General features: G+C 34.4%; 1 long non-coding RNA gene across 1 annotated transcript in view; it reads left to right on the plus strand.

Annotated features, from left to right (window-relative positions):
* Nucleotides 1–22,383, plus strand: part of LOC131874469 (uncharacterized) — a 52,123-nt gene extending 29,740 nt beyond the window's left edge. Inside the window, exon 3 of the long non-coding RNA XR_009371840.1 lies at nucleotides 22,045–22,383. This is a non-coding gene — a long non-coding RNA (uncharacterized LOC131874469). The remainder of the gene's footprint in view (nucleotides 1–22,044) is intronic.
* The last annotated feature ends 5,362 nt before the right edge of the window (nucleotides 22,384–27,745 follow it).

Here is a 27,745-nt window from a genome sequence, read left to right on the forward strand (position 1 = left end):
TATTGATGAAGGAGTAGCCATCCACAGCTTTATTTTCTAGTTGATCCGCTCTAGAGTTGCCTTCTCTATAAATATGGTTAAAGGTGATTTCATCCAAGGATTGAATATCAATCATGATGTTTGAAAGGGTAGCATTGAGTTTCCAATTAGGTATATTTCCTTTTTTGAGGGCATTAATAATGATAGCCAAGTCCCCTTCTATGTTGATCTTTCCTATTTTTCAGTATTTTGCATAATTTTATGCCTTCATGTAGGGCTCTTAGTTCAACTTCATTGTTGGATCTTATACTTGTTGGCGAGGCTAGGGCTACAATTTCCTCCCCTTTCGAATTGTGTATACAACATCCAATTCCCGCAATACTAGGATTTCCTCTGGAAGCCCCATCAAAGTTGAGCTTAATCCAACCATCTTTAGGGGGGGTCCACTTGCACTCTTTACATTTTTGTTGGTTGATGGATGACCCATCTCCAACATATGGGGAAATTTTTAGACCAATCCATTTTAGTCTCATTTTCCCATCCCATTCAGTCATTTCCAAATTTTTATGACCCTTCATAGAGTGATAGTTGATTAATTCAATTATGGCTGCCTCAACCTTATTTGTTAGTTGAGGCCAGTCCATCTTGCAATCTTTAAAGATCCTCCTATTCCTTTCTTTCGAGATCTCCCAAATCAATAATGAGGGAGCTATAACCCATAAACCCTCATATATACAACTTTTGTTTTTGATCGGCCATGCTTTGAACATGGCTAGGACTGAATCAGGGATGGGGGCATACCAATTCATCTACTTTTTAAGCCAACCCCAACAATTGTGGGAGTAGTCACAAGTTAGCAATAGATGATTGGTGGTTTCCTCCATCTTCTCATAGTGAGGGCATCTACTTGGTCCCTTGAAACCCATTCTTTTGAATGTGGAAGCTGTCAATATTCTATCCTATTGTGCCAGCCAAGCAAATAACCCAACTTTGGGAAGACATCTTTTATCCCAACATAGTTTTAGTGGGATGTCTATATCTTTGATTTGACCTTTTCTAATGAGTTCATTGTAGCCTTCTTTTGTGCTATATTTACCATTCTTAGATCCATCCCATGCTAATCCATCCTCTTTTTGACTAAAGGAGATTTTTCTTGAAGCCAATCTCACTTCTAGTACTTTTAACTCATTAGGTGGGAGATCTAAGTTTCCTAATGATTTCCACTTCCAGCTTTTAATGTCATTGACAGATATTTCCTCTATATAGTCTGAAACCTTATCTCCCCACCGTCTCTCTAGGATTGTTTTGGCCGTATCGAATTTATGTTCTCTAATGATTGTAGGGTAGCCTCCCCAAGAACCCATCCAAAATAATGTTTTCTCTCCATTCCCTAGATTCCATGTAAGCTTATTTGATATGATTTCCTTACAGTACATCATGAAATTCCAAATTCTTGAACCCTTGGGGGAGGAAGAAATTCTAAAGATACTGATTGAATCAGAATTTTGGAGGTATTTGTTATAAAGTAATTTATCCCACTTTAAATGGGGGTTATTATACATTCTCCAAACCAACTTTTCTCCTAGGGCTTTGCTCTGGAGAATTATGTCTTTTAACCCCAACCACCCTTTTTCTTTTGGTTTACAAATTTTATCCCATGCCACCAGGGGCATTCTAAATTTTTCATTGGCTCCTTACCAAAAGAAGGTCCTTAGGTGTTGGTTCATTTCATTCTTTTTGATATAGGTAGGTCAATACAAGAGAGTTGGTATATGAGGATGGTAGATAGAACTGATTTTATCATAGTTGCCTTGCCATCTGAGGAAAGCCACCTTCCTTTCCAAGTATCTATTCTTTTTATAATTTTTGTTAGAATTTGGTCCCATAAGTTCGAGGATCTACATCCCTTATCCAAGGGCATACCTAGGTATTTTCAGGGTAGATTACCTTTATTGAAATTGAGGATGTTGTTTATATTATTTGCTAGTTTTTCTTCTGTGTTGAAGAAGAATATATTTGACTTTAGGGTATTGATTTCTTGGCTAGAAGCCAATGAGTAGGTGTTTAGAATTTGTTTGATAGACTTGGCTTCTAGCATGTCACTATGTCCAAAGAGCATAGTGTCATCTACAAATTGTTGGTGTGTGGTGGCTTCAAGTCCACTGGTAATTTTGATGCCCTGGATAGATGACTGCTCCCTGGCCCTATTGAATAGTCTACCCAGAGATTCATCCATTAAAATGAAGAGAAAGGGAGATATAGGGTCCCCTTGCCTGAGCCCTCTAAAGATGTCAAAAAATCCCACAAGAGATCCATTAACAAGAATTGACATTTTGGGTGTGGAAATACATTCATAAATAAGGTTGATCCATTGTTTTGTAAAGCCAAAGGCGTCTAGGCATTTGCATAAGAAATGCCAATCTACCTTGTCGTAGGCTTTTTTGATGTCCAACTTAATAGGCATACTTGATTCTTTATTAGTTTGTACTGAGTGTATTGTTTCTTGGGCAATGATGATTCCATCATAGATTGAGCGACCTGGCATGAATCCAGTTTGTTCCTCACTGATCAGCCGGGAAAGAAACTTATGTAATCTATTTGCAATTGTTTTTGGTAGTAGTTTGTATAAACTGTTACAAAGGGCTACAGGTCTAAAGTCTTCAAAGCACTCACCTTTGTCTTTTTTTGGTATTAGGGCTATAAATGTATTGTTTAGTTCCTTTAGGATTTTTCCAAAGTTTCTTATTCCTTCTAATGCATAGTGACCTGATCACCAATAAAGTTCCAGCATTATTGGTAAAAAGAAGCTAGGAAACCATCAGGTCCAAGGGCTTTGTCCGAGTTCATTTGGAAAAGTGCTTTCTCAATTTCTTCCTTAGTGAATTTTGAATTTAGAAACTGATTCTGATCTTTGTTTATTAGCTTTGGGATATAGTTGAGGACCTTGTTCCTAGAAGCTAATCTTGATCCTTCCAGTTGTAGGTCCCAGAGACAACTGAGAGGAGGGGGGTGAATCAGTTGTCTAATAAATTCAAACCAAAAACTTATTAACCAACTTAATGCTTAATACCGGTAAATCAGTTAAGTATGCCGGTAGATAGTGTTAACAGTAAATTGCTATACCGGTAAGAATTAATGCATGAAACATAAGCACAAAGTCATCCACAACACATGACACCAATATTTGTACGTGGAAACCCTGTAAGGGGAAAAACCACGGTGGGAAACCTTACCCACAATCATATGATACTACTATAGATAGTAAGTGTACAAAAGGGGTTTGCACATGCAAAAATGCCAACATCCTAGAGCTCACTACTCAATCACAAATGGGAGTCACACTGACTATAGTTGGATGGTTAAATCCAATAAGAATGTACTGCACAAAATAGCATCTTCATATGCTGGATTTAGTACCGGTGTAATGTTGATATGCTTCTACAAAAACCTAGCTTCACCTTCAAATGATGTCTTCGTGTATACCTCTACTTAATCTCACATATACCTTCACACAATTCTTTTTCGCATTCCACACTTGATCTTACAAATAAGATCTTACATTTATACCATACCCTAAGACCAAGTTTAGTAGGTCAGCTCTACAAGATATTACAATAAAAACATTTTACAAACAATACAATATCCGATGCAATAACCGATTGAACATGTCAGCTTAATGCATTTACAACAATAATAAATCATCTCCATAGCATGCCATGCTGATCTGGAAAAGATAAACCTGCCGATGTAACCCTAGATAACCTGGACCTATTTGCCGGTAAAAGCAAATATGCAAATAAGAATATACCAATGATTATTACTTCAAAATAAAGTGTCCGCATGATGTCTTCGACATTACCAAGTGTCTTCCATGTCATTCCAGGTACCGGTGAACATTATATCTTGCCAGTTAATCATGTACTGGTAACTGTTGCACAATTTATTGTTTGCCGGTGAATGTTGTTGGATCTCCAAAGTAGGTGTATTTACTAGGTGTTGACATCAATGACAAAACCATACCAAAATACCAACACCAGGTTATTAAAGATGATGTCAAAGTAATCAATTGATTTTTTGGCAATGACATCTGAATTGTTGCTAAGATTACCAAATTTAGTCTTAATGTTGGTAATTTTATTTATTATTCTTTTCTTCTTGGTACTATTGTGGAAGAATTTGGTATTTTTATCCCCTGATTCTAGCCAGTGTTCCCTTGACTTTTGTTTCCAGAAAATTTCTTCTCTGGCCAAAATTTCTTCATATTCTGTTAATAGGGATCTTTCTTTACGGTAGAGGTAATTGTCCATACCCTTCCTAATAACCTCTTCGTTTATTTCTTTTAAAGCTTCTTCTATTTCAATTTTTTTACTGAAGATATTTCCAAAATGGTTCTTATTCTAAGCTATTAAATTTTGTTTTATTATTTTTAATTTGGTAACTATCTGGAAGGATTTGGAACCTGTTGCTTCGGATTCCTTTCACCATTTTTCTATTAATTTTAAGATTTTTTCATCTCTTAGCCACATTAGCTCAAATCTAAATGGGCTCCGAGTATTAGGGATAACTTCTAAGATGTTGAGTTGGACTGGGAAGTGGTCTGATCTAGATAATGGTAGGATATTTACTTCAAAGGTGTTTAGAATGTTGGCCAAATTTCTCCATAAGAAAAATCTATCCAATTTTTCTGCAATATTGCATAATCCTTTTCTCCTATTATTCCAAGTCAAAGAGTTCATCTCAGTTTTGACTTCCATTAGATTGCTATTTATAATCCATTCTCTAAAATCTATGGTGGTCTGGGAAACTTTATTAAAAGCCCCCTATTTCTCTAAAGGATCCGCTATGGCATTGAAATCCCCTCCTATAATACACGAATGATTTGGTTCTGAATGGGCCCATAAACATTTATCAGGAGGAATTTTAAATTACTCTTCTTACTATTAACCCTTCCACACATCCAGTTGGGAGACTTATATATTGATTCAAAGGAGATTGTCCTAGGGTCCCATATTATTGCTAATCCCCTAGAAGCCCCCACGAATGGGAGCCCCACTACTTCTCTTATCCCTAATTTATTGTTAAATGCTTCTAAATCATCCTTATTCAATTTTGATTCTTGTAGTAAAATTGATTTTGGGCTAAATTTTGTTATGCAGCATTTAATGATTCATTGTTTGTTAGGGGCATTCAGGCCCCTAACATTCCACATAAAGAGCCTCATTTCTCCTTGGGAAGGACCTTCCCCTTCCCTGCATAGAAAAATATTTGTCAATTTAATTTAGTCTTTTGCCTTACCTGCCTGGTTGAGAAGCTTCCATATGGGTTTCCTACCCCTTCCTTTTAATTTCTTTGGTGCAATTTGGGGAACCAATATCTTCTAGGGTTTTGGCTAATCCTAGGTTGCCATTTTCTAATTCCTTTTCTATTTCCATGATAACAATAACTTTTTGAACTACATCCACCATAATATATTTCTTCAAGAGCCCTACCATAAGAATCCTTTTTTGATAAGCTAGTTCATCATCATCAACAATTTCTTCTATGAAATTATCCATCAGATCGTTAACTGTTTCATTGCCCACATAATCTAGGATGATCCTATTTTCTACTTCAATTCTCTTTAAATGTTCCTCCTCAGTTTCCTTGGTTTCCATACTTAGGGGGTCTTTAAGTTGTGATTCTGGACACACTTTATCGCTCATAATAGAAGGCTGACAATCCTTGCCATCTACCTGTCCGATATCCCCTCCATTAATTGCCATTTCTGATTTCTCCCTGGGAGATCCCTCCGTGCACCATTCCAAGAGAGTAAGCTCTTCGATGAGAGGGACATGGGTGTCTATATCCATAAGTGAGGGTGTCTAAATATGCCACCGTCTCTGTAGGCAATTTCCCCTTCCTCTAATTCCTGAATCAGACTTTCCTTTTCCTTCCTACCCATTGTATTCTTTCTCAGGTCTGATTTATCTTTGATAGCCTCCTTAAAAGTATTTATGGTGAAGCCTCCTCCTTTAGGATTGAGAGTTAAGACAATCTTATCCTTAGGGGGTAAAGATGGACTCTTTTTTACCAATTTAGGGTTGGGAAGGGTGAGATTTGGAAAGATAACTTCCTTTGAATCCACTCTACCCTTAAATAATTTCAGTTTAACCCAATACAAAGAGTGATTTGTTATAATTTTAATAGGCTCAATATTGACAGTTTTGATTAGCATTTTAACCATGATCCTGATGGTTGTAGAATCTCTAAAATTTTCTTCTAATCCTTCAAAACCCACAAGTGAGTCACCTATTCTGACAAGGCAATGTTCGTGAATAAGCTCTACTAGAATGTTAGGTAGCTCTACCCACCTTGGGACAGAATGTTCAAAAATCTTAGGGGAAAAATTTGTTTGCCATTTAAAAAAGGAGAAACAATATCCTTTAAAGAATCTAGGTTGAAAATTTAGTATTTTAACCCTTAATTTTGATGATTTGCAATGAATAAACATATAATTATCTTCTAGGGTTTTGATACTTACCTGCCCTTTGGTTGTAGAGATCAACCACTGGATAATTTCTTGGGTGGAAGTGTCGTATCCACACCATTTGCCAAAAAGACCCCATCTTTTGTAATCCTCCCAAATATCGTTTGTATACTGATTACTTATGATAATTGTATTATAACTTGAGCTAATATAAGAGGTGGCTTACTTCTCCACATGAATCCTTTTTTTTCCTAGTTTTACCCTATTTGCTCCCATGGCAATAGAATTTGCAGCATATTGTGTTCGTCCTTGTGGTGGCCACCAATTGTCCTTCCTCACCGGATGGTCATTGTAGTTTTCCCATGCCGATCTAGGGTTCCTTTGTTTCCCCGACCAATCAGTATCTACTGCGGTAGATGTGGAGATATCTTTATTTATTGTAAATTTAGATTTATTTTGGCTAATTGGGGGCCCCCTTGGAACCCTAGTTGCGTCCTTCCAGGTTTGATTTAGAGTAATTGGGATCGAATTTGCACCAGTAGCATAGGATTGCATAGATGATAGGGCTCCAAATCTGTTCACTGATCCCACCTTGTTCTTTTGGGCATTCTGTAAAAATGAATTAGCTTGGCATGGGGATTTCCTCTTTGTCCCATGGTTTCTTTTTGGGCGAAGGATGGACTTCGCAGCTGGATGTGAATTCCAGATCGCTAATTTTTGTTTACCACTATTCGTGGTTTGGGCGAACTTTTGCAAAGCCATATATTTAATTTTCATTTGCATTTTTTTTTAATTTACGTTTTATTTAAGAATTTATTTATTTTTGATCTCAGCACTAAATTTAAAAATCACAATTTTGAAAATAAAGTTTACCCTCTTACTTTTGTCTCAGCTCCTTCTTGACCCCAACTTGGCAGTAAGAACAAGGTAAAGCAGATGAGCATTGGGCTGGGTCACAGGGATACTCTAGAGGTAAAAATAAAAAGCTATAAGCCCCCTTCCTAAATATTTTATGAATATTTAAAAAAAATTATGAATTGTTACTAAAATAATGCACAATCAATAATTATAAATAACCCTCACAACATAAGCCCCCTTCCTTCACCTTAACTCCTTGCTGACCCCAACTTCGTAGTAAGTAAGACCAAGGTAAGGCAGACAGATGTTGGTCTGGGTCATAGGAAATGCATCTAATTTAAAAAAAAACATAGTCCCCCCCTTTCTTAATAGGCGAAGACCATTTTTCTTTAAGGTTTGTGTCTCATTTTCTTTGCATTTTTTTTTAGTTTACGTTTTTATTTAAGAATTTATTTATTTTGATCTCAACACTAAATATAAAAATAACAATTTTGAAAATAAATTCTACCCCCTTTATTTCACCTGAGCTCATTCTTGACCCCAACTTGGTAGGAAGTAAGACCAAGGTAAGGCAAACGGGCCTTGGGTTGGGTCACAGGGATACTCTAGAGGTGAAAATAAAAAACATAAGCCCCCCTCCTAAATGTTTTATGAATATTTTTTAAAAAATTACGAATTGCTACTAAAATAATGCATAATCGATAATTATAAACAACCCTCACAACATAAGCCCCCTTACTTCACCTCAACTCCTTTCTGACCCCAACTTGCATTTTTTTTAGTTTACGTTTTCTTTAAGAATTTATTTATTTTGATCTTAACACTAAATTTAAAAATCACAATTTTGAAAATAAATTTTACCCCTTTACTTTTGCCTTAGATCCTTCTTGACCCCAACTTGGCATTAAGTAAGACCAAGGTAAGGCAGACAAACTTTGGGCTGGGACGGAGATACTCTAGAGGTAAAAAAAAACATAAGATCCCTTCCTAAATGTTTTATGAATATTTTAAAAAAAAGGTATGAATTGTTACTAAAATAATGAAGAACCGATAATTATAAATAACCATCGCAGCGCTTTTTTGACCCCAACTTGGCAATAAGTAAGACCAAGGTAAGGAGAACAAACATTGGTATGGGTCGTGGGGAATGCCTCTAATTTAAAAAAAAACATAGTCGCCCCTTTTTGAATAGGCCAAAACCATTTTTTTAAGGTTTGTGTCTCATTTTGTTTGCATTTTATTTAAGAATTTATTTATTTTGATCTCAACACTAAATTTACAAATCACAATTTTGAAAATAAATTCTACCCCCTTTCTTTCACCTGAGCTCCTAGTTGACCCCAACTTGGCAGTAAGTAAGACCAAGGTAAGGCAGATGGGCCTTGGATTGGGTCACGAGGATACTCTATAGGTAAAAATAAAAAACATAATCGCCTTCTTAAATTTTTTATGAATATTTAAAAAAAAAGTTTGAATTATTACTAAAATAATGCACAATCGATAATTATAAATAACCTTAGCAACATAAGCCCCCTTCCTTTGCTTCAACTCCTTGTTGACCCCAACTTGGCAGTAAGTAAGACCAAGGTAAGGCAGATAGACATTGGACTGCGTCATTGGAAATGCCTCTAATTTAAAAAAAAACAAAGTCCCTACCTTCTTAATAGGTCAAGACCATTTCTTTAAGGTTTGTGTCTCGTTTTCTTTGCATTTGTTTTTAGTTTATGTTTTATTTAAGAATTTATTTATTTTGATCTCAACAATAAATTTATAGAATCACAATTTTGAAAATAAATTTTAGCCCCCTTCCTTCACCTCAGAACATAAGCTCCCTTCCTTCGTCTCAACTCCTTTTTGACCCCAGCTTGGCAGTAAGTAAGACCAAGGTAAGGCACATGAACCTTGGGCTAGGTCACATGGATACTCTAGAGGTAAAAAAAAAACATAAGCCCCCTTCCTAAATGTTTTATGAATGTTTAAAAAATAAGTATGAATTGTTACTAAAATAATGCACAATGGATAATTATAAATAACTCTCGCAACATAAGCTCCTTTTTTTCTTCGCCTCAACTTCTTCCTAACCCCAACTTCATAGTAAGTAAAACCAAGGTAAGGCGGACAGACATTGGGTTGGGTCATGGGGAATACTTCTAATTGAAAAAAACAAAAATATAAGCCCCCTTCTTAATAGGCGAAGACCATTTCTTTAAGGTTTGTGTCTCGTTTTCTTTGATTTTTTTCTATTTTATGTTTTATTTGAAAATTTATTAATTTTGATCTCAACACTAAATTTTAAAATTACAATTCTGAAAATAAACTTTAGCCCCTTCTTTTGCCTCATAACATAAGCCCCGTTTTTTCGCCTCAACTCCTTCGTGACCCCAACTTGGTAGTAAGTAAGACCAAGGTAAGGCAAACGGGCCTTGGACTTACTATAAAATTATCATTTAGAGAGCATAAAAATTTCACCATAATTATTTAAAAACATATTTTGACTCAACATATTAATACTATATAAATAATTTTTATTATAAATAAAATAAAATATATTGTGTCGTGTCGTGTTGTGTGTAGTATTGTGTGTATTTTTGTGTTGTGTTGTGTTGTTTTGTGGTTGTCTTAAGTCAATTAGGGGAGGCTAAACAAGCTTCCACCTTCACGTGGTTGGCCTTGTTAGTAGAGAATGTTTGAAAAAATATTTTTGAAGCTAAGAGAAATTTGTGTAAATATATATTTTTAAAATAAATAATATTATATGCATGTTAAAATTCTCAAATAAAAAAAAATTATAATCTTAATTATAATTAGTTTGTTTATCATTAGTGTAAGAGTCTTATCTCAAACTCTATTAAGAATATATTAGTGATATATATAAAACATGATTTTTTTTGTTACAACATCTTAGCATATTGTTTCTCTATTGCCTTTTGTGGCATATCACTATGTGTGCCTATGATGTGTGAATAAATAATATTCCATATTGTTCATATTATATGCATGTTGAAATTTTCAAAGTAAATTTAACAAATTGTGAATTTAGAGGTGAAAAAAAGTACATTTTAATTATTCATTATAGTTTTGGGTATAATTATTTCATTTATCATTAGTAGTGTAAGAACCTTATCTCAAACACTAAAAAGAACACACTAGTGATATAAAACATGATTTCTTTTTGTTATGACATCTTAGCATATTGTTTCTCTATGGCTTTTGTGGCATATCACTATGTGAACATGTGATGTATGCATGAATTAACCACTATGTTTACCTATGATGTGTGCAAATAAATTATATTTTATATAATTTATATTATATGCATATTAAAATTCCCAAAGTAAAAAGAAATTGTGATTTAAAAAATTCTCAAAGTAAAATTAAAAAATTGTGAATTCAAAGGTGAAAATAAAAGTACACTTTAATTATTCATCATAGTTCTAGGTATAATTATTTCATTTATCATTAGTAGTGTAAGAACCTTATCTCAAACACTAAAAAGAACACACTAGTGATATAAAACATGATTTCTTTTTGTTATGACATCTTAGCATATTGTTTCTCTATGGCTTTTGTGGCATATCACTATGTGAACATGTGATGTATGCATGACTTAACCACTATGTGTACCTATGATGTGTGTAAATAAATTATATTTTATATAATTTATATTATATGCATATTAAAATTCCCAAAGTAAAAAGAAATTGTGATTTAAAAAATTCTCAAAGTAAAATTAAAAAATTATGAATTCAAAGGTGAAAATAAAAGTACACTTTAATTATTCATCATAGTTCTAGGTATAATTATTTCATTTATCATTAGTAGTGTAAGAACCTTATCTCAAACACTAAAAAGAACACACTAGCGATATAAAACATGATTTCTTTTTGTTATGACATCTTAGCATATTGTTTCCCTATGGCTTTTGTGGCATATCACTATGTGAATATGGATGTATGCATGACTTAACCACTATGTACCTATGATGTGTGTAAATAAATTATCACCTGGTTAGAGGATTTAATGACCAGAACTATTAGGATCTGACTGCACCTTGTTAGGAGGGACCTTGCAAGAGGATTTTCTTGCTGCAACTGTTAGGTAGACAACAAGTACAAATAATCTCAGTATAACACCTTCTGTGTTTGATAAGATCTACTTCAGAACATTACAACATCACAAAGACTTCATCTCTCAACTCCTCTGATCTTTGCACTATCAGAATACAAAATTCGCTCATCACATATCACACTATCAAGCTCATGTATATATATCCTTTCATACCTCATCACATAATTAAAATTATCATAAGGTCGATTAGAACCTTATTACAATTATCATAAGGTCTGTATATATATCATTTTACCGATCTGAGTAATTTTCATCACTATCAGGTAACTGTGTTTCTTGATCTCTGCCTTGTTGATCAAATCTCATTCATCTGATCAAATTTGCTTGTGTGGTCATGAAGTTATCTTCATCTGATAGTCATCAATGTTGCTGCAAAACCACATTCCTTCATCCTTCATGGATTTCATGTACTGGTTGTCGGTGTGAAACTCTATCAGTCATTTTATTGGTTGAAGTCCTAATTACTGGTTCTGATGAATCTGTCTTTGCTTTACCAATTAAGTTTATCTAGTTGAACTATAGGACTTAGATGACTTGAAGAAACATAGTTGCCATCGATGACAATATACAAAATAGTCATCATACATAAATCTAATCTTTATGTACAATAGACATATACCGGTTGCATCAAACAAACACACATTACATAGCCAGTTGACCAAATGATCAAATGCCAACAATCTCTCCCTTTGGCATTGATGGCAACACCTAGGAAAAAAATTGTCAACTAAGTGTGCAACACAAAAAGTGACTATATATAGAATACATGGACTCATACCAACACACACTCCCCCTTAGTAATTGTTGCAATTATAAAAATGAATTCATTACTCCCCCTAAACAGTACTTACAAAATTTTGACTCTTAAACTAATTATACTCCCCCTTTGACAACAATGCCAAATAGAAAAGTAAAATACATACGTTACATCAAAATTTGTCATAAAAAACTACATATATAGACAAATAGAAGAGTTTTTAAGTCTTTACAATGCAATTCTCAAGAAAATATCACTGAAATGAAGCTTTAATTGTCCCATGTTTCTAACAGTGTCTCAGTAATCTCAACATGTGTCAAGATTTGAACTACAAACTCCTTCATAGGATCAACTGTACTCATCTCTGGGGTAGCCAAAATTGCTTCAGATTCCTTGTATGCTCTTTGTAGAATCTCAACTTTCAGTATTAACTGATTCTTTAGCTCCTTCAAGGATCTTATCCGCTTCACCTATTCAAAATTATAAATTTCTAATATGTGTTGTAAGGCATCAACTGATTTACGTAAAATCAAAGTGGAGTCTTGTACTGGTATGTAAGATTCACTTATCCTTTCCAGTTCCTTCTCTGTATCTTCTTTCTTTTTCTTTAAGTTGGAACAGAATAATGATACTTTAGATATACTAGCCAGAATTTTACCTCAAGTTTCTATTCTGATTTTCAAAAGATCTTTGTTCACTGTTAAAGCAACCTTACCTTTGTCAATTTCTGAAATCAATTGTTTTCCTCTTCTCTTCTTGTAATCTTTTTTTGCTAAAGCATGAGCTACCTCTTCAAGTGATTTTAGTTGTTCACTAGCATCAACAACTAATTGTCCAAGCTTTGTAATAGGGTTAGCCAAATGTTTTGTATCAGTCTCCGGTAGGAGACTTGAAAAAATTTCAACAATAGTTTGAATGGTCTTTGCTTCTCATTTCTTCTCTTTCAACCTTTTCTTATGTGAATGAGATTTCATTGCAGTAGCAATCTCCATTAACTTAGAAGAACTCAGACTATCCATATCTATAGGACCTTTAATACTTACAGAGTCCTCATCATCATCATCATCGATCAAAGTTTTCTTCTTCTTCTCTTGATCCTTATTATCTGTCTTCTCCTTTTTCTCTATCTTTTCTTCCTCTTTTTTCTCTTTCCATGTCTTTGTTTGTTCCTTCTGTGTTTTTGTAGTGACCGGTGGTAGTTGAATTTCAACATGATGTTCCTTTACCGATGGTGGCTGCATTTCCATACTTTGTTCAATAGTCGGTGCCTCCTCTGCCTTCTTTTCCTCAGCCATATCCTTCTGGCTATCATTAATAGCATCATTTACAATTGTATCTATGCTTTTATTTACTGGTGAAGTTTTTATTCCTATGGATTGAGCATTCACTGGTTGCTCACTTGAGCTCTTATTAGTTTCCTTCTCACCTTCATTATTTACATCTTGTTGTTTCTCTTGGGGATCATCCATTTGTACATCAATATCTACTACATTTACATTATTTGTGTCATTATTAACTGCATTACCAATTTCATCATCATCTGGTATATCTATAGGCTTAGTATCAACAAGGTCATTGTACAAGTACTTATTATCTGACTCTAAATTTGTAGGATTAACACCCTCAGGAAAATCTTCTCCCTTTAACTTATCAGGTGTATCATCCTCATCTTCCTCATCTTCTTCATCTTTTTCTTCTTCTTCAGGGATGAGACCTAAAGATTTCTTTATCAAAATTTCAGTCTCCTTTTGGACTGATTCAGTATCACCTATCAACATTCTAGTCAGTCTTTTCTTGGATCTAAGAAAAGATTTTGCATTTACTTGTGCATTTTCTATTTCTTCCTCACTGGCTTCCGGTTACAGGTGCTTAAGAGTGTAATCAATAAATTATTTATCTTGTCTAATGGTGGCTTGCCATCTTGCATCAATAATATTATACAAAGTGTCTAGAATTTGCTCTTGTAGCTCAATGAGTGCTTTGCTATACTTGTTCACACTGAAGCTGATTACTTCTTCAATCTCCCTTCGTTGACTTTCAGATAAATGAGTAAATAGTGTGTTTAAACCTTTGTAAATACCATACTCCTTAATAATTCTAATGATTCTAGTGAAATAATCTTCAAGTGTCAATATTTTTGTAGTTGCTTTACCTTTTTGAGTAGTCTTCTGCTTCTTAGCACTTGCCCTTAGTGCTTTCTTATCTTCTTTTGATTTTGTTTCCTCTATATCTGTCATCAGTTTGTGAGCTTTCTCCTTCTTTCTTTTTCCGGTTTGGGTAGGCACAACAGGAGGTTCAACAGTTTTACCTTTCCTTCAGAATTGTATTTTAGAGGGTTTCCCTCTTTGAGATTCAGCGGGCTTCACCTTAGGTTCTTCTACTTTCTTCTTCTCAGCTACTCTGGCTGCTCTAGTCTTACCAGTGGGGGTACCAGTTGGTACACTAGAAGTTCCACCTTGTTGAGCCTTATATTTGGCTCTTGCTTTAGCTATATGTTCTTTTGTGATTCTGGCCTGCTCAACAAAGGCCTATACCCCTTTTCTTATTTTCATTGCAATCACCAGTTTCTGTAATTTAGAATGCACTTTCAGTAATTTCTCCTTGTAGGTTCCAAACCTCTCAGTGGTGGTATCGACCCGATGAGCTAACAAATGATTACCATAAGAAACAAGTAGATCTTTATCAACTTCATAACCAATGGGCATTAACCATGTGGTCCTAGGAATAACAACTTCCATCAAGCATGTATCTGTGTCAACCATAAAACAGATATAATCCTCATACCGATTGACTCCTCTCCCAGTATGCATTCCCTAGCATGCATTTCCTTCTAAAATTTCTTAAAATATCCCCATGAAATATCATCATACTTGTTTTTCAACATCATAATGCGATTCTTCATCTGCAATAGGGAAGGTGTCCCGGTTATCCATTGTACATCACCAATACTAGGGAAAAAGTTTTGGAAATAAAAGAATAAGCCCATGATAAGCTGTCCAAACTTGAATCTCATTTTCTTGTCTTTCTTCACAACTTCCAAATTTGTCACTAATTGGCTTCTCATTGCTTCACAAAGATCATAATCAACATCCTCCTTAATCATCCGATAAGCAGTGTGAATAGCTGATGCTGTTCATTCTGCTTGAATAGAAAATTCTATAGCCAATCACCATAGATGGAAATTTAACATCATGATCATTAATATCATTCATGGTCATGACTCTTTTATCCCATTTAGATCCAGTTAACTTCTCAACATCATTCTTAGGTATAGACCTAAGCAATGGCACTTCACCGGTTGAGAAGAAGTCGATTACAACATGGATTTCTTGCTTAATGATTTTGTGAGGTCTGTCCAACCACATAAACTGATCATGAATACGGTTCAAAATAAATCTCACCAACTTGTCATCAAAATCATCAATGAAATTGATCACATGATGAAAACCTTTATCGGCTATGCTTCTGAACTGTTCTTTCAATCTTCCTTGTTCATTACATAGAGATCTGTATTGCTCATAAATAATTGCAACTCCCAAGTCTTCAAGTTTACACTGATAAAAGGATCTTACATCCTCTACATGCAAAACACCATTTGGTACACCAGATAGGGCACCGACAGGGTCAATTTCCTCTGATTTGTATAGATGTCATTTGTATTTAGTTCTTGCCCTCTCGGTCACATCAACTAGATGCGGAGTATCCATACTACAATATGCGAAACTTTGAAGCAAAGAATAAGATTAATTGATAAATATCTCTTCTGCTTCGGTGCTAGGGTTTTCAACCGTAAAAAACTTTCAATACTTGATCACCGAATCAAACTTTACTTTGATCACCTCGGATGCTGGTAAATGATCTGAATGTTGCTTGCACAAACTTATCTCTTCTTTGTTTGCTTCACCAAGAGTTCTCAAGATACAAAGTGACAAATGAAATTCAAAAAGTTCTATTTATTTGTACTTTAACTATTGCAATAAATGCATTTACCGACAAAACCCTAAAATGCCTTAGCAAACTCTAAAGCATATTACCAGTAGCAAAAACTCAATGATATTTACTGGTTATGATCCAAAAACACATCAAAACATCAAAATGCATCAGAATATGCATATTTAACATACAATACATCATCTAGGGGCTCAACTCAAGATTTGACAATAAGCTCATCCGAAGTTGTAGAAAAAACTTAGTTTGTTGGAGATGGATTCTCCACATTAGGTGCAGAATCTGATTCCTGAGATGGTTTGTCATCACTCTTCTTCTTCCAGGTCTTATTCATCTCAGCTTTGGTTTCTTCAATAACAACCTTCTTTTTTCCTTTCTAGTCTGCAGGATGATTCACTGGTTGGTTCTTTTGTGTTCTACAAAACTTGGCAATGTGTCCCAATTTGTTGCAATGATAGCATGCCATTCCAGATGGTCTGCAAGGTCTTGAGTTACCTCTACCTATTCTTCTTCTGCAGTTCATTGCCACATGTCCAAAATTGTTGCAGATTGAACAAGTCACATTGACTCTTTTTTTGATCTCATAAGGAATAGATCAATTAACGTAGGGTCTTTTCCATTTTGTGTTCCTCCGATCAGTGAAATTCCTTCTCTAGTCACCAATAGGTCTTGGGTTCATGTGAGGTGCTGGATTGTTTGCTCCATATCTGCATTCAACTAATCTATGTGCATACATGTTGCATGTATAACAATAACCTTCAAATCTCCTAGGCACATATATAGTATTAGGTCTATAACCAATATTAGCATCAGATCTGCTTCTACAAACATTAGTAGTATGTCCTGGTTTACGATAGTTAAAGAAAACAGGTTTGTAATCTTTCTTACTAGTAGGCTTCTGAGCCTTAGGAGTAGTTTTACCTTCATGCATGTGGCTCTTGGTACCGAAAGGTTCTCCCTTCTCAGATGTATTATATCCTAACCTAGATGTATCACCTTTCATCCTTTGAGATTGGATCTATTCATCCAACATAGAGGAGCTCTTGTTGAATTTATCAAGCTTCTCACTAGCCTCAACAAGTTCCTTTGTAAGACCTTCATTTCTTTTCATGAGGATCTCTCTAAGAGACATTTCTATTTCAAGATCTGACTCTAATGTTTCTTCTTTCTCCTCATGCCAATGTTCATACAAAGTTGCATTCTCCTACTTGATCTTAAAGATTTCATGCTCTTTACCTCAGATCTGATCCTTGACCTTTCTTCTAGCTTCAAGTTTCTCACTCATCCAGATTGTAAGTGCTTCTAGCTCTCTTCTCAGGTTAGTATTCTCACCATTCAGATTCTCCACTTATTCAACTAGTGCATCAATGTTCACCTCATCTGAAGAGCTATTGTCAAAGATCTCCAACAATTGTTCGGTCAGTTCCTTCCTTTTAGCTAGTGATGTCTTATACTTGCCTCTTAGGGTTTCTAGCTCATCCTTGGTTTCAACAAGTTCTCTAGCTATCTCTCTATAGATCATTCCTTCACCCATATTTTCCTTAGGATTAGAGATCCCTTCCAAGAGGTTAAACCTTAAAGAAGTTAGGCTCCGATACCAATTGATGAACTTATAAGGCACTGAGAGGGGGGTGAATCAGTGATAGCAAAAGCAATACAAATCTGAATATTAATTTCACCAACTTAAAACTCAATAGGCATATAAGAAATAACACCAAGTATGAAATTACCAAACAAATCATAAGCCACATGATACAAGAGTTTATACATGGAAAAAAAATGATGGGAGTTAGTACCCACAAGATCCACTATCTACAGTATAGAGATCTGACTAGTTAAGGTCTACAACACCTGGTTAGGGGCACACCCTGTTAGAAGTGTCTAAGCCCAGTTAAGAGCTTTAAAAAATTACATGTGAGGACCAGTCAAATTACTGGGATTTGAAAACACAAGCTAATGTGTCACTTGGTTAGAGGATTTAATGATCAGAACTATGAGGATCTGACTACACCTTGTTAGGAGTGACCTTATTAGAGGATTTTCTTACTGCAGCTATTAGGAAGACAACAAGTACAAATAATCTCAATTAAACACCTTCTATGTCTAATAAGATCCACTTCAGAACATTACAACATCACAAAGACTTCATCTCTCAACTCCTCTGATCTTCGCACTATTAGAAATACAAAATTCTCTCATCACATCTCACACTATCAAGCTCATGTATATATATCCTTTCATACCTCATCACATAATTAAAATTATCACAAGGTTAGCTAGAACCTTATTACAATTCCCTAGGTTCAATGCATCTAGACAATCTTGCATTGTATGCTTTAGTTATGTCGGCCACCGACATAACAAATCCAATTCTGTGTCGTTTTACCGATCTGTGTGATTTTCATCACTACCGGTTAATTGTGTTTCTTGATCTCTGCCTTGTTGATCAAATCTCATTCATTTGATCAAATTTTCTCGTGCGTTCATGAAGTTATCTTCATCTGATAGTCATCAATGGTGCTGCAAATCCACATTCCTTCATCCTTCATGGATTTCATGTACCGGTTGCCGGTGTGAAACTTTGTTAGTCATTTTACTGGTTGAAGTCCTAATTACCGGTTCTGATGAAATTGTCTCTGCTTTACTATTTAAGTTTAGTCGGTTGAACTGGAGGACTTACATGACTTGAATAAACATAGTTTCCATCAGTGAGAACATACAAAACAGTCATCATACACAAATCTAATCTCTATGCACAACAGACATATACTGGTTGTATCAAGCAAACATACATTACATTCTATTACATTGCCGGTTGACCAAATGATCAAATGCCAATAGTTTGTCTTGTCAACATAGCTAAAAATGAATCTAGAAGGATGAAACCTACAATTTAGTGTGGGTTACATTGACATTCCTATTTCTTGTTGGGATGCATTTGGAGGGTGAGTATTAGTGAACCAAGTAATGGGATGATGCATACAATAAGGTTGCATCCACTTCCTATTGTCACCTGAGCACCATGTGTGAGTTAATCATTGTGTACATGTATAATAAAGGCCTCATTTGTTATGTATTGTTATATTTATGTCATTTCTAGTGACCACAACTTATAGTATGGGGTGCTTGTCTTGTCATCAGAAAAAAATTAACTATGAAGATGATGGGATCCTTGGTTTTAGTATAGGTTGAGTTGAGATTCCTCTTTCTAGTTGGGATACACCTAAAGGCTTATGTGCTGGTGAACTAGGAAAAGTAGACTCAAATATAGACACACATTCTAAAGTAGGTGCTTCCTTAAGTGATAGTAGAAACAACCCTTACAACCCTTATGCAACTACACTGGTAGACTATGTCACAAGGTGTCATGTGTTACCAAAAAGGATAATTCTTCTTGTTGGATATTGGATTGTGAAGGAGACATTCTTTGGCTAATAAATAGAAAATTTCAAGTCATTCTTATTAGATATGTTTGACTCTACAAAATTTTTACTATTTTTATAATGGAATTCAACAAAAGCTAGGGAATAATGGAAATCGAAGCATTAGGTTCCTTGAAGATTTAGTGACAGATACGTGAAAGATAACTTTTTATTCTCCCATTCATGGATTGACTATTGTATCACACTTATTTCAAAGTTGTGGTTAAACTAGATTGTGAATGATAGGCATGTTAAACCAGTCCAAATCATTAGAAAATTGAGTCACTCACAATTGGTTGTAATGGTTGAAGAAGAGATGAAGCATACATACAATAATGTAAATAAAGTGGTTCTTAAATGTATAAATAAACTTTTATAAAAATAGATAGACTATACCTTAAAGAGTCTCTCTAAGTAGGATGATTATACTCAATTGTTTCAAGTAGTGAAATTTGGTTGGATGTCATCTATTTTAGAGTGGCCCATATGATGTTCATTTCTTTAAAATAATATATTGAGCATGCTTTCTTAATTCTTCTTTGATCTTCTTGAATTTTAGTCAGTTGTTTATTTGACCCACTTACATAGTTTGTGTCAAATTCTTTCAAATCAATCACAAATTAATGGAGCTATGACTCACAAAGAAAGAAGAGGAGTGGACAATAGTGTAGGTGGGAGAGCACCATGTGTGGCAAACCTTGCTCACATATTAAGCACCTTTTACACAAGACTTAGTTGTAGATTTTTTGGATAAAAAGAGTGATTGTGTTGAAAGATATTATTGAGGGAGAGAAGTAGATGCTACTATAGTTGGACTAGTGGAGCTCAAATTTGAGGAGGAAGTCTCCATTGAGGATAAGTTTGTAAGACTCATATTAAAACTTGGATCTCCCAACCTATTCAAGGATCTTGAACTCAAAAGAGATAATAAATTAGATCATAAAAAACATGAAATGTGCTTTGAATTTGAGTCAATGTAAGGCCCCCAAAGAGTCATATAGATGAGCACAAAGTTAGGACATACCACATTGTAGTTGGAATTTGTGTAAAATGAAGGCATTAAGATAGATAAGAGAAAGCTTATGAATTAAGACCATATAATCAATCAACTAAAAAAAATCATGCCATAGAAATACATAATATATTTATTTAAGAAATTGTAAAATCTAGATGTCAAATAGGGGAAAATTGTTAAATCAATAATAAACTTTAACATTTAGACTAACCATTTAAAAGATGACACAAAGGAAGTCTCTAAGTATATCAATATTTTTTTTCTATTCATTCAAAATCAAATATTTCACATTCTATACAAGGGGCCTATTGAGTAGTGCTCATAGAGGAGTTTTCATAGAAACAAAAAAATCATGGAAAGAAAAGGTAGAAGAAAAAAGGTTAAACATGGTAATGGAAGACACACTTATGAATAGAAAGAAGTTATGTGCTAAACATGGTGATGGAAGAGGCCAATTAGGACCATCTCAACATGTGAATCAAATTGTGCATGAATTGGGCTGCATTTAATGACAAACAACATTTTTTCTGTCTGTATTGTCAAAATCCTTTCATCAAACATGAAATTAGGATTTTGATCAAGGGATTCTTATGCAACCAATAATTTTTGTACAACTAATAAGTCAACTCATCTTAGCCTTCAGATCTATATATTATGAACATAGCTATAAAGGGATGATCTACAATATTTTCTCTTATATTATCTCAATAATATTGAAAAAAAAACTTGGCACTATTCCTTTGTGAATCTTGAGTTAAATATCAAAGTATTGAATGTATAAACCTTCAAGGGTAATTCATTGAATATTTTCACTTGAAATAAATAAAATATTGAGTTCAATCACAATGGTATGTTTTATTCAAAGCCATAGAGGAAAATGAACTTGTGTAGTAAGGGGCTTTAGAAGAATATCTTAAAATACTCTCAAAACAATGAAGAATGTGAGATAATTTTATCTAGAAAGAAGAAGAGATTAAAAAAACTAAAAATTCTGATATTTTTAATGATTTTTCTGCAAGTCTGAGTGATCTGAGAGTAACACTGGGATTTTACTAATGGTTCCAGTGAATTTAATGTTCATTAGATAGGTCATATATTAAAATTCTGGTGTTATTAATTGTCATTGCTCAGTACATGTGTCGGTAAAAATTGAGGTCAATTTGGCTGTCATTATATTATTTAGTTCTTCAATTGGACACCCATATAATCATCATCACTAAAGATATTCATTTAAATTTGACACCCATTTGACTATCATCTATAAAGTATGAGGTCAAATTTGACATTCATTTATTTGTCATCTCAAAAAAGAGTTTGAATTTGATGTGTGTTCAAACATCATTTCTAACTTTAGTGAATTAAATTTGACTAGCATTTAACATGTCAAGGATAAATCAATTGAATAAATTTGATATTCTTTTGAGAGTCACACAAATATTAGAAGTTAAATTTGATGTCTGTTTTTTATTAGAGATAAAACAGGTTTTGAGGGGACCCGAAACCCCTTAGAACAAGTTTTGAAGGGACCTGAAACCCTTAGATTTTACACGGATTTGAAACCCAAAATAGACAGCTACCAAAGGATTCAACATTGATAATCAACAACCCAAACTCAGCCAAGCATCGAAGAGTTAAATTTGATGTTTGTTTGGGTGTTAGTGTACACATTTGAAGGTTAAATTTGACAGAAATTAATCTGTCATGCATATAATTAATTGGGCCTAATTTTGATGTATGTTTAGTTGTCATCGATTAGAACTATATGATAAATTTAATGCTCATTTTGAGTCAGAAGTAGCAATATGAGAAGTTAGATATGATGTTCAGTTGACCATCATTTCAAAGATTTACATTTAAAAAATACCTTCTTTTTTTTCTTTTGTCATCCATTTAAACAAATTGAAATGGAGTTACCTTCAAATTTCGTACTCTACAATTTAGATAGCTAGCATGAAATTTATTTGCTGATGATGTAAAATTTATTACCTTTTCTATTTCTGTTGGCCATTAAAATACTGATTGTTTTTATTTATGCTCTTAAAATCAATGCTATATGGAAGCAAATGACGTAGAAATTTACGAGTCTGTTTGATGGAGTTGTGCAACCGATCCTTTTAGTTTTCAACAAACAATTTGCATCCTTCATGTTAAGTATGGAAGTGCCCCATTAATAAATTCTCAATAAAATCTTATTTGTTAGTTCCTCATTTTAGCTATTTTCTTGCATGAGTAACTCTAGGCAATAAAAAAGTAGACAACTTTGCTAATGTTTAGTGACTTGATGATTTTCGATTATTTTTGTTATTTTTTTTAAAGTTTTGCGACTACAACGTAATATACAAATAAAAAACAAATGTCCATTCTTAAATTTTGTAAAATGAATGTTGGAAAGAAAATATATGATAATGCTTGTGCTTCAATGTCTAATTGTATGGTCCTTGTCATGAATTCTATTTGTTGTTTTGTATAATGTTGTTTAGGGTCAATTATTTCATTGTTAAATGTTTAATTAAGTTTTCATCTTGTCATATTGTAATCTTTGCTAGATTTTATTTAATGTTTTCTCTTGCAAGTTTTTAACATGTAATTTTCATTTTTTCAATAAATAAATAAACACTTAGGATATAGTCATGTTGTAAGAGAAGGACACACAACTAACTATTTTTGTTTAATGAGATACTATGAAAAAACACAATAACAACACCTCCAGTAAGATTGTTGTGAGTATTTAGCAATTTAGTAGTTGAGAATAAGTAATTTTATGTAATGTTTGCACAATATTTTACATAATATAATTTTGAGTGTTCATTGACAGTATTTTGTAATGTGGGTTTCTATGCTTTTCATCTTACTAGTGTTGGTATTAGAGTCCATGGTGGGAAATATATTGGATGCAAGTAATGTGGAGATTTAGTAGCACTTGAAAAGAAGAGAAATGTAGCATTTTTTCACTTAGCTTAGAGAAATGGTATGAAAGATTGTTGTTATTTATTTTTTGAATGTTGAAATCTATTTTCAATTCATTAAACATTTTGCAATTTATTAAATTTGGCATTAATTGTGAGATATATTTATTCAAAGATTATTCTCCTTTGTAGTGACTAAAATGTTGGGCTATGATTTTTTTGAGTTGATAGTAAATCAAATTTATTGAAGGGAAATTGGGCATCCCAGAACAACCATCTAAGAAAAGTATGCACATCTAGCATCAAAAAAAAATGCACACTACTATGCCATAAATCATACATATTTCCCACATTTCCCACATTAACCCTTAGAGGAAAGCAATTGCAATTTTAGATCTTGCAAGACCAAAGAGAAGTTTCAACATCATGCATACATTTAGATTCAACAACATAGAATCATAAAGCAAAAGAAAAAGAAAAAATCTAATAGAACACAGATTTATCATAGGGAAAACCATTTCGGGTAAAATAACCTCACACTCCAAAATCAAAGAGCCATTGTATTGTTCAGCAACTAATATACAGTTACATTACAATTTTCAGGCTTTAGGCCTCTACATGGAGATTTAAATCCTACTCCATCCTGGAGAAAATCCGACAACATAACCCCTATAAAATTAACTCCTCTCTCTTTTCAACTCCTCTAGCAATTCTTACATTTATAGAGTTTACAATGCAAAAACCAATAGCTTCCCACAAGCGTCTGCATTCAATGTATCTATGAATATAATTAGAACCTTCCTTTTGCATAACTCTTGTATAAATAATATTTAATACAAATATTATTTATTCCATGAACATAAATCATCTAAGATGAGATAAACAAGCATTTTGCTAATTTGGAACTTTCCATTTTACTCCAAGCCTATCCAAGTAGTAGATTTGGTCCCGTTGAAAACATTTCCAAAAACGTGCTAAAGAATGTGATTGCCACATGTCACTTGGAAGGGGGTTTGAGAAGATCCTAAGAATTTTACTTCTCCAAAGTTCCCTCCTTGTGCCAAGTGTCACAATTTCCTTTCACCTCAAATCTTGTTGCACCCAACTTGCCATCAGGCCCCGCAATTAAACTTTGCACTTTAGAAACTAATATATTCTATTAAATAAATAAAATCAGCACATAAGACCATTAAAAATAATTAAATAATTCCCTTTGGACTCCTAAGGTTGAGGCAACTTAATCCCAACAATCTCCCACTTGATGAAGACCTTATAGGAGTCATCTCATCACAAGATTTACACTGCTAAGAGTTGCCTAATGAAACCACATCATCACTAGCATCCATGAAACCACATAGATCCAAAACATGCTCTCATGGTCCATCAAGACATATGCAACAACATCCAAGATGTGCACCATCTTAGGCAACAAACCCAATCATCCTCCAACATGCCACCTATGGAAGAAAAGGAACAAGCCAAGGTGAAAATGAATCAGTCTAAAGAACACAAATAAAAGATCCCAGTGATATCAAAGGCTACGTGATATTGCCACCACTCCATTGTGCTCACAAGCTATATAGAAGCATCAACAACATCAACTTCAAAGCCCATAACCAAAACACAACCGCGAAGTAATCCTCAAGAAAACAAGATAAACCACCAACTAGAACAACAATAAAACTGAATGCTCCCATCCAACTGATAAACCCACATAACTGAAAATAGCACCCACAACAAGTGCCAATTCATCCAATCACCCATACCTCGAAGGTATAAACCATCAGTAAACTCATGCCACCAACATAACCAACCCAATAAACTGCAACCTAAAGCTCCATGTGAAAAACCAGTCAATAAAGACCAAACACATCCAGGAACTCTCATTGCATGGGTAATGTTGAATCTAAAAAGGTCAAAATGTTGGCATATGGCCAGAGTTTGATGACATGATGATAATGTATGTTTTCATTGATGTTAATATGTGAAAGTGTGAACAGGTATATTGAAGTAAGAAAACTCGCAAGTGAACCGGTGTGTGCAAAAAGTGAACCGGTATGTGCAAAAAGTGAACTAGTATATGCAAAGTTTGTATCGGGGTTTTATTTGATATGACTACCAGTTGGTAGTCTCATCTGCAGGGTTTCTGGTTGATGAATTCCAAATCTGTGAGATTTGACCGATGAAATCCTGTGATGAGTTAGCATTGAAATGAAGATCAGATCGTGTTTCCACATCAGCCTTATGCACGTGAAGTATTTCCTTGAGGATTTTGCATAAGAAGATTGATTCTATTTACCTCAAGAATGTGCAAAATCTTAGTAAATGGTGGAGAGCGTGTGATGGGTTATCGGCTTCTAGAAGCAGTGAAGAACAAATGATGCAGAATGTCTTGAGAATTGTTCAAGATTGTTTTACCCTATGTAATGTGATTAAATGGTTAGGATTGGACCAAACTGTATTGTTAACCTAGATGCTTAGGGTTTTTGGTTTTGACCACCGACCTAATTGCTATCTATAAGGTTGATGATGGTTTTCATTTGAAGTTGTTGGCAAATGAATGTATGTGAGGTGATTCTTGCCAGACCAAATGAGTAAGCAGAGATCTATTGAGTGTGATTGCAGATGTAAAGGAACTAAAGTGGATCTGCCTTGGAATTAAGTGTTGTTATCAGATCAGTGTATTACCTGTTGACTTCTAACCATTTCAGTAGTTGGAAAATCCCTTTACTGGGTAGCTTTAACAAGCTTTTTGTAAATCCTTTAACAGGGTGACTCAAAATCATTGAGTTTTTCAAATCCTCTTACAAGGTAACCTTTAATAGGGTTTTAACCTCTAACCGGGTATTTAGCCATCGCTTAACCGGGTGATCCCTAGTAGGATCGGTTCCTAGCAGAACTTGTTGTAAAGTCTTTAACTAGACTAGGCTCCTAACAGAGAAAACTTTAGAAGAGTTCAAGAACAACTTGTGGGTATTCATCCCCACCATGGTTTTTCCCAGTTGGGTTTCCACGTGAAAAATCAGTTTGTTATCTATGATGCTTTTTCATGTGATGCTTTAGTGTTTTTTGTTAAGCAGTATTGCAAGCTGATCTAATGGTCATTGTATTTCTGATGTATTACATGCTTAAGCATGTGGGTGAAGTTGAGAAGAGATGTTAGGTTTTGAGAAGATCTAAGTGTTACCGGTTTATTTCTTTCATAGTCACTGTGTTTTACCGGTATTGCCTTGGTTCATACTGGTGATGTTGTTTAGCAGTTAGTGCAGTCTTTGCAGTTTAAGTTGTTAAAGAAGTTTTTGTTAGTACTGATTCACCCCCCCTCTCAGTACCTGTTAGGTATTTACTATTCATCATTATTCATCAATTGGTATCAGAGCCTCCTCTAGGTCCTCTGTGCTATAAGCTTAATCGCTTGAGGAAAAGATCCTATTCTAATGATGAAGAGGGAAGGTCCTAAGTTCAACAGAGATAACTTTAAGATATGGAAGGATAGAATAAAGATATACATTAAAAGCATGGGTGCTCAAAACTGGAACTATGTTGAGAATACTTATGTTGTCCCTACTGGTACTCTCACCCATGATCAAAGAAGAGAAATTCAAGAGAATAGGCAAGTCATGGAAGCTCTTATCAACAATCTATCTGATATTGAGTTTATATATGTTCAGGACAAGGATAATCCTAAAGATGTATGGGATACTTTGGAGACTATCTATGGTGGTGATGAGCATGTGAAGCAAGCTAAGGAAGAGAGCCTTAGGGGGAAGTTTGAGGACATGCGGATGGTTGAAGGAGAGACCATTCAACAATATGGGATAAAAAATAAAATAGTTGTTGGAGACATCAAGAGTGTAGGAGGCACAATAGATGATCCCACCGTCGTTAGCAAAGTTTTGAGATCCTTATTACTGGTCTATGCAATAAGGGTTGCCTCTATACAAGAGTTGAGATCTATTGACAAGAAAAAGGTACCCTAGACTCCATCATTGCTAAGTTGATAACATATGAGCTAAACAGTTATGATGGTAGTGTTCAGAAGACTGAAGAAGCCTTTAGAGCATCTGCTGCACCATCTAGAAAGGGAAAAGAAGCTAGTACTAGTTGTGAGCCTAGACAAAGAAGAGATATGGATGACGAGGAGATCCTAATGGAGTTTGAAGCTCTTCTTGACAAGAGACTTCCTAAGGGAACTAGAAAATACAGAGGTAAGCTCCCTTTGAAATGTTTTTCCTGCAACAAGATAGGACATATAGCTATAAATTG

Source organism: Cryptomeria japonica, chromosome 3 (assembly GCF_030272615.1).
Source record: "Cryptomeria japonica chromosome 3, Sugi_1.0, whole genome shotgun sequence".
Lineage (NCBI taxonomy): Eukaryota > Viridiplantae > Streptophyta > Pinopsida > Cupressales > Cupressaceae > Cryptomeria > Cryptomeria japonica.